The sequence below is a fragment of the Trichechus manatus genome, unplaced genomic scaffold (genome assembly GCF_000243295.1).
Source record: "Trichechus manatus latirostris isolate Lorelei unplaced genomic scaffold, TriManLat1.0 scaffold00083, whole genome shotgun sequence".
In the NCBI taxonomy this organism is placed as follows: Eukaryota; Metazoa; Chordata; class Mammalia; order Sirenia; family Trichechidae; genus Trichechus; species Trichechus manatus.
Genome location: NW_004444019.1, coordinates 7,386,277 through 7,392,276, shown reverse-complemented (window position 1 = coordinate 7,392,276; position 6,000 = coordinate 7,386,277). Strand labels below are relative to the sequence as shown.

Genomic DNA, 6,000 nt, shown 5'->3' with positions numbered 1-6,000 from the left:
AAAAAAAAAAAAAAAATGGAAGGAATACACAGAGTCACTGTACCAAAAAGAATTGGTTGACGTTCGGTTATTTCAGCATATGATCAAGAACCAAAAGTATTGAAGGAAGAAGTCCAAGGTTCACTGAAGGCACTGGCGAAAAACAAAGCTCCAGGAATTGACCGAATACCAACTGAGATGTTTCAACAAATGGATACAATGCTGGAAGCACTCACTCATCTATGTCAAGAAATTTGGAAAACAGCTACCTTGCCAATTGACTGGAAGAGATCTATATTTGTGCCCATTCCAAACAAAGGTGATCCAACATAATGCAGAAATTGTCAAACAATATCATTAGTATCACATGCAAGTAAAATTTTGGTGAAGATAATTCAAAAATGGTTGCTGCAGTACATTGACAGGAAACAAGAAAAGCCAGGATCTGGGGTCCTTGTGCTGAGAAGCTCCTAGACCAGGGGAAGATTGATGACAAGGACCTTCCCCCAGAGCTGACGGAGAGAGAAAGCCTCCTCCTGGAGTTGGCACCCTGAATTCAGACTTCTAGCCTTCTAGACTGTGAGAGAATAAATCTGTTTGTTAAAGCCATCCACTTGTGGTATTTCTGTTATAGCAAGGCTAGATAACTAAGACTGATGTTTACCTGTGTTTTATTGACTATGCAAAGGCATTAGACTGGGTGGATCATAACTAACTTTGGATAACATTGCAAAGAATAGGAATTCCTGAGCGCTTAATTGTGCTCATGCAGAACCTGTACACAGGCCAAGAGGCAGTCATTCTAATAGACTAATAGGGGATATGGTATGGTTTAAAATCAGGAAAGGTACGTGTCAGGGATGTATCCTTTCATCATGCTTATTCAATCTATTTGCTGAACAAATAATCCAAGAAGCTGGACTATATGGAAAACAATGTGGCATCAGGATTAAAGGAAGAGTCATTAATAACCTGTGATATGCAGATGACACAACCTTGCTTGCTGAAAGCAAAGAGAATTTGAAGCACTTACTGATGAAGATCAAAGACTACAGCCTTCAGTATGGATTACACCTTAACATAAAGAAAACAAAAATCCTCACAACTGGACAAATAAGCAACATCATGATAAATGAAGAAAAGATAGACATTCTCAAGGATTTCATTTTGCTTGGATTCACAGTCAACGCCCATGGGAGCAGCAGTCAAGAAATCAAATTACGTATTGCATTGGGCAAATCTGCTGCAAAAGATCTTAAAGTGTTAAAAAGCAAAGATATCACCTTGAGGACTAAGGTGTGCCTTACCCAATCCATGGTATTTTCAATCACCTCATAAGCATGCAAAAGCTTGACAATGAATAAGGAAGACGGATGAATTGATGCCTTTGAATTATAGTGCTGGTAAATAATATTGAATATAACAAATTGTCCTGGAAGAAGCACAGCCAGAATGCTCCTAAGGAGGGAGGATGGCAAGACTTCATCTTATGTACTTTCGACATGATATCAGGAGGGACCAGTCGGACATCATGCTTGGTAAAGTGGAGGGTCAGCGAAAAAGTGGAAGGCCCTCCATGAAATGGACTGAAACAGTGATTGTAACAACAGGCTCAAACATAGCAATGATTGTGAGGATGGCACAGGACCAGGCAGTGTTTCATTCTGTTGTACACAGGGTTGCTGAGTCGGAACAGACTCTATGGCACCCAACAAAAACAGTTTTGCAAATTTATTGTCCCATGGATAATTTTAATTCCTAATGTGTTCATAAGAGGGCATTATAAAAAGATATAGATTGTCACAAAACTACAACATCTGATTGCGAACACAGAATAAAGAAATAAGGTTTGAAGTTTAGGGCCTGAATCTAAAGAGCATGTGCTCTTAAGAGAGCTGATTACTTCAGGTTGATTGCCCTCTGAGTGCATTGGTGTAAAAGTGATTGTCTTCATTTTTCCATTATTTCCAATATTATTTAGTTCAATTGCTTTTCCCATTTGCTTTTAATTCCTGTAATATTAGGAACTGAAATGAGCCCCATTTCCTAAATATGAAGAAATTTCAGCATCATTTATCTTTATTAGGTCTGAGCACTTGACAGCAAATTCATAGGATTTTGCATTATTGAAATTCGTTCCATTTTTAGAAGATAATTTTCAAACTATTATCGGCTTATGAGAAAGTTGTAGTTTTGCGTTCATCTGTATTTTTCCTGGCATTTTAACACTACAGAGGCATTTGCATATAATTTTAGTTAGATTCTTTAAAATATCTTGAATGTTAACGGCTACATTTATATGATTAAGTTTTTTTTTTTTTTTTTTTTTACAGGACTACATTTTCCATATGTCTTACCAAGCAAACTACACATTGGTCACATATTTAGACATAATTTGGTTTTCCCACAAAACTAGAACCAGAATTTATTAAACAAATCACAAAATGGATTGTTTACAACTGATGCTTGAGCCCTTGGCTTGAGAGTGTGCTAGCATAAATTAAAAAAAATTCGTGTCTTAAGATAAATTCTTAGAAGTTAATTTGCTGTGTCAATGACAATGCACTTTGTAAAGCCCTTGATATTGCCAAATTGGACTCCAGAAAGGTCATTCCAGTTAAAATTTTCACCAACAGTTTCTGGGCATTCCAGAGTGTAAGTGTTCGTGAATTCCTTGATGTGAGTGGGGCCTCACCTCTCCAAAAGATTCTCTGGCCTGGGTTGCGCTTCCAGGGTGGAAGGCACTGCCATCAACCATCTTCATTTCTCAGATGCAAGAGTGATTGTGTGGTGGTGGGGGAGAGTGGCAACTAAGGTCTTGGCCTCCACAGCACACGCTGGGGTCACTGGGAAGATCCCAGGCCTCCCTGAGACAGCCCAGGTGTACATGGCTGCCTTACAAGATATTCTGTGGAAGCTACATGTATATTCACTCACTAACATAGAAGAAAGCCATGGTTTAAATTGCTTAAAGGAATCACAACTGGCAGTCACAAAGGCAGTCAGGTACAGGGGAAGAGTGAGTCCTGGTTTTGGTAGACAAAAGATCTGAATTAGATTAGAACTCAGTCACCTACTAGTCATATATTATTGGCTTAAGGATCCTTAAGCAAGAGGATCTCAGTTTTCTCATCTGTGAAATGAAAGTTTTGGATGCAAAGACCTTTAAAATGCCTTTCAGCACTAATATGGTTCCATAATTTTTAACTGAAAGAAGTAATTCTGAAGAAGCATAGAAGTGGGAGGATAAGAATAGCACATGTATACTTTGGACTTGAGTAGCCCTACTGGCACAGTGGTTAAGCTTTTGGCCCCTAACCAAAAGGTCACCAGTTCAAATTCATCAGCTGCTCCTTGGAAACACTATGGGTTTCCAGTTGATGGCAACGGGTTTGGTTTTGGTTTGGTTGACCGTATTTCCTTTTGTTAAAGGGACGACTTGAGTCCACTTTAGTGTAAGAAAGGAAGAAAGTCAAACAGTAATGTAAACATTGCAGCTTGAAGAATATTTGAATGCATATTAGGGCAGGGGAAGAAAAACAAATCTAAATAAAAGAGCCAACATGGCAAAGTTATTTCTGTCTTTGTATAAAGAAAAATCTCTAAATTATATCTAATCAAAACATGACATCAAGTTTTCCTTCATAGTCCCCATGAGGGAAATTATGCAAAGTATTGTTTTGAAAATGATTACACCAAAATATCAAATTTCTGGAAACCTAACAGCAAACCTAACATTACTCTGTGTATGGGAAACTTAGCCCCAGGAATTTCAGAAAATGCTTAGTAAAATGATCACTTAGGAAAATATTTCATGAAAATTTGGTAAAAAATAACTAAATACATAGAGCAAATTTGTGTATTTTTTTTCCATGTTGAATAAGAAGATACTTCCTTTCCTATTTGGTTGAATCTATAAAGTCAAACGTGTACAGCAAGACAAATGACATGATATACGCATTTTATTTCTCTGTTCCTAAAATATTTTTATGGTAAAACTAAATTTTTATGTGCCTTATTTAAAAAATGGTTATGTAAAATACATTCTATCTGGAAAGAACACTTAATTATGTCAACAAACATTTCTTAGCTCTTTGTTATTTATTGAGCATTCTATTGTCGTTATTTCTGGCCAATGAAACAAATGTGAATATAATTTCCTAAAAAGAGCAATTTTCTCCTATAATCATTTGCCTAATTAATGTATGTATAGAAAGAATAAGTATGTAACCAAAACCAAACCCTTTGCGGTAGAGTCAATTCTGACTCATAGTGACTCTATAGGACAGAGTAGAACTGCCCCATTGAGTATCCAATGCTGTAATCTTTATAGAAGCAGACTGCCACATCTTTCTCAGTGGAGCACCTGGTGAGTTCGAACCACTGACCTTTCAGTCAGTAGCCAAGCACTTCAACTACCTCACCACCAGGTTTCCTTATAAGTATGTATACCAAAAACCTGTTGCCGTCGAGTCGATTCTGACTCATAGCCACCCTATAGGACAGAGCAGAAGTGCTCCAGAGGGTTTCCAAGAAGAGGCTGGTGGATTTGAACTGTCGATATATTTTTTTTTTTTTTTGGTTAGCAGCTGAGCTCTTAACCACTGAGCCACTAGAGCTCCATAAGCATGTATACATATTCTTAATTCTTATACATAGTTTACGAAGGACTTCAATCTACAGAATGTGTCAGAAACTGTATAATTTCACTGAAATAAGAACAGGACATTTTTGAAGTTAGAAAAATCTTTTGAGTTCAATCCCTGCGTTTTACAAATAAAGAAAGCCAATGGCTTGCCCAAAGCCTGATCAGAGTCTATTTGTGTCACAGGTGGGATTAGGAGTCACCCCTCCTGACTACTTCCTGCCGTATCTATTAAATCATAGTTCTACTCTCTGTCCATTAACTGTATGAGACCACTGTCTCTGCCATGATAAAAAGTGTTCAAGCATTAAATGAATTAAATTTTATTTTTTTTTTAAAAAAGGCTGATGTCCCTAGATAAATTTCCAGTTCCTTAACTGTAGATTTGTGAAACTTGCAATAACCTGACTTCATGTGTGTAGGTGAATGAGTTCTTTGATATTACACAAAATGAAATTAATCATAGTGCAACTTTGATAGACATCTGGGAGAGACATTGATTCACAATCTAAAGTACTTTTGTTGAATGTTTTATTTGCATTCACTGTACTCCTCAGCAGGAAATAGAATAAATGTGCTTCTATTTTAAAGCTGGACTGAAAGCAAAAACTTGTCTAGGTTGAAACATGTCCAGTGACCTGGACAAGTTTATAAAACTCTTGTCATATTAAAATTGAAATCAAAACCTAGGTTACCTGATTTCAAGTTAGTGTCGTGTCTAGAATTCTTATAAGATAAGCTTAATACGAATGAACCCCCATGGAAATATCTCAAATTTTGAGTATCTGAAAACTTTTAAATTTTTGCACACCTCTACCCAAATGAACATCATAGCCAAGGTATAGGTAAGGTAACTATAAATAAATTTTATTTTAGAATAACTGTACATACCAATGTTTTAATAAAACCATCAGAAAAGTTGGGAGGAAAGCTATTCATTTTTAAAATTTTATGTTAGCAAAACCAAGCTAAACATAAACTTATCTAAATTCAGGAAGCCCAAATTCCAACCATAGAAGGGAATTAAAAAAGCAACCAAACAAAGAAACAAAAACCTCTACACCTTCCTGTGGTTATCTCTCTGGTTGAAGGAGAGTCTGTTTTGCATCAGGGACTCTTGATGACTCACCAACCATACTAACAATAAACGCTTCACATAGAAATGTCTTCTCCAAAGATCGTGACTACTTCACTGCGGCTGCAGAAAACCTAGCCACTTCCTTAGGAAGCCTTTCTCTGCCGGACTGAACTCTAATTGTTTTTATTTATTAGACTATCTGTTATGCCCCTGGTATAACTGTGAGCATCATTCACAGTCTCTCCTCCCTAAAATCGTGCAGCTTTATTCATGAGGAGGTAAGTGTGTACTCAGTGCA

At 36.9% G+C, this 6,000-nt stretch overlaps 1 protein-coding gene across 2 annotated transcripts in view; it reads right to left on the bottom strand.

Moving 5' to 3' along the window:
- The window catches only part of ADGRB3 (adhesion G protein-coupled receptor B3), a 795,950-nt gene that overhangs the window by 332,309 nt on the left and 457,641 nt on the right, over window positions 1–6,000 (bottom strand). The gene's annotated exons all lie outside the window — the stretch shown is intronic.